The 2,500-nt window shown below is 33.6% G+C and overlaps 1 protein-coding gene and 1 pseudogene across 1 annotated transcript in view; both read left to right on the top strand.

Annotated features, from left to right (window-relative positions):
• Window positions 1–1,183, top strand: part of LOC132047444 (ATP synthase subunit a, chloroplastic-like) — a 5,136-nt pseudogene extending 3,953 nt beyond the window's left edge.
• Window positions 1,184–2,462: 1,279 nt separating this feature from the next.
• LOC132034029 (ATP synthase subunit b, chloroplastic-like) overlaps window positions 2,463–2,500 on the top strand; it is a 1,658-nt gene continuing 1,620 nt past the window's right edge. Inside the window, exon 1 of the mRNA XM_059424242.1 lies at window positions 2,463–2,500. This exon is cut by the window's right edge and continues 506 nt beyond it. The gene's annotated coding sequence lies outside the window, so the exon portion shown is untranslated.

Consider the following 2,500-nt stretch of genomic DNA (forward strand, 5'->3'; position numbering starts at 1 on the left):
TTCCATCCAACTTCATTCATTCTAACATCCATAAATCTTCTATAACATAAAAGAAACAAGAAATCCTTACCTTTTTCTTGAATTTCCAACTTTCCGCAAACGGAGTTCTTTCTCCAAACCAATTATACTACGTCGTAGAGCACCTCAAGCTTGTTAAGAATTCGCGAAGAACAAGATTTTTGGACCAAGGTTTAAGGCTAGGAAATTTTCTCTTTTTTTTTTTCTTCTTTCTCTCTTGAAGCCGTGAGCTTCTTTCTCCCTTTTTCTTGATTTTTCTTTTGCTCTCTTGAAGTTTCCAAGGATAATCATCCTTATAATTGGCACATGGAAAATAATTGATCAACTTATGGGCTTGGGCCATAGTTGGCCGGCCACCCCTCTATTTTGGGCCTCTTTTTCTTATTTTTTTTTTTTGAGCCCAATAGCTTAGAAGTCGTGTTTTGCAATTTCCCTTTCTTCGAATATGTTCTTGAATTCATCGAGATGTGAGTAAAACTCAAATTGGAGAAGAATATGGGCCCTGGGTTCCTTTTATTGGCACTATGTTTTTATTTATTTTTGTTTCTAATTGGTCAGGAGCTCTTTTACCTTGGAAAATCATACAATTACCTCATGGGGAGTTAGCCGCACCCACGAATGATATAAATACTACTGTTGCTTTGGCTTTACTCACATCAGTGGCATATTTCTATGCGGGTCTTACAAAAAAAGGATTAGGTTATTTCGGAAAATATATTCAACCAACCCCAATCCTTTTACCCATTAACATCTTAGAAGATTTCACAAAACCTTTATCACTTAGTTTTCGACTTTTCGGGAATATCTTAGCTGATGAATTAGTAGTTGTTGTTCTTGTTTCTTTAGTACCTTTAGTAGTTCCTATACCTGTCATGCTCCTTGGATTATTTACAAGTGGTATTCAAGCTCTTATTTTTGCAACTTTAGCCGCGGCTTATATAGGTAGAATCCATCCATGGGCCATCATTGAAATATTGAAATAGTCTTTTTTAGCTTAGCCCAAAGCAATGTATAAATGTATATGGTGGGTGGCTCAAGAGAATTACTTAACTTAGGGAATAGAATAGGGGAATCTAAATATACAACTATGTTATATACGATCTAGAGTGATAGCAAAAAAATTACGATGATATTAAAGAGTAAGGGGAAAAAGATCTAAAAAAAAGATCTTTTTCCTAAAATTACCCTTTCCTTCACTTAATATCATACTTCGTCTCAATGAATATTCACTTTAGATTGCTCAGTCCATCTCATTATTAATTCATTGTTAAAACAATTTGAATATAAGAATTTTTGTCAATAATTCTTGTTGTATAGGTTTACGACGTGTAATTAAATAAAATTCAATAACAAAAAGGTAACAAAAAGGGCGAAATGATTTCCCTTTCAGTTGATTTTATTCAACGATTGCCCAAAATATTAATAATAAATAAATAATAAAAATGAATAATTTTTTTATTCATTTTTATTAATTATTAACAAATTGAAATTGCATGAACTTAGATCAATCAAATACTGATATTTCTATATTCTATACATAGGGAATTATTCGGCCTAATCAATTTGTCCATTTAGATTTATCTAGGTGGAATAATAAGAAAAGGTAAGGTTCAAAAGAATTTACAAAAAAGGGATTTTTTTGAGTATTTTAGAAAGGGTCGGTTAGGAGAGGGAGGTATCTGTACTTGAATAACTATAAGCCAACCCTTCTAGATGTTTCGACGCTTGATTCTCGAATAGGATTGAATCTAAGATGAATGCTTGGTTTACGTTATGGAAGAAAGACATGTATATGTGATATTAGATATTGACTAGTGCTAGTTATATATGAAATGAACTAAAGATATATTTTACTACTCTAGGGGATTCTAATAGACTAGAAGTCCTTCCGGCCCCTTGTGACTGTGAATTGAATGAATAAACGGATGAAATCAAGAAATAATTCAACTAACAGTTCGAACCAAGAACAAGAAATGGAAGAACGAAAGTCGTATGGGTTCACAAAGACTCCGTGGCTAAAAAGTAAAAAAGATATATCGAAGTAGTTCTGATGATTCAATAATCTTATTACTTCAATCCGAAGTTCTTAGTTACTTCAACTGGATGAGTCCTAGCGAGGGAATAATTAAGTCATAATTCATTGGTTGATTGTATCATTAACCATTTCTTTTTTTTTTACGAGGAACTTATCATGAATCCACTGATTTCTGCCGCTTCCGTTATTGCTGCTGGATTGGCCGTAGGGCTTGCTTCTATTGGACCTGGAGTTGGTCAAGGGACTGCTGCGGGTCAAGCTGTAGAGGGTATCGCGAGACAGCCTGAGGCAGAGGGAAAAATACGAGGTACGCTATTGCTTAGTCTAGCTTTTATGGAAGCTTTAACAATTTATGGACTGGTTGTAGCATTAGCACTTTTATTTGCAAATCCTTTTGTTTAATCTTAGCTTAGAGCTTAGAAATATGAAAAAGAAATAAATTTTTCA

This window comes from Lycium ferocissimum, chromosome 2 (assembly GCF_029784015.1).
Source record: "Lycium ferocissimum isolate CSIRO_LF1 chromosome 2, AGI_CSIRO_Lferr_CH_V1, whole genome shotgun sequence".
Classification (NCBI taxonomy): domain Eukaryota; kingdom Viridiplantae; phylum Streptophyta; class Magnoliopsida; order Solanales; family Solanaceae; genus Lycium; species Lycium ferocissimum.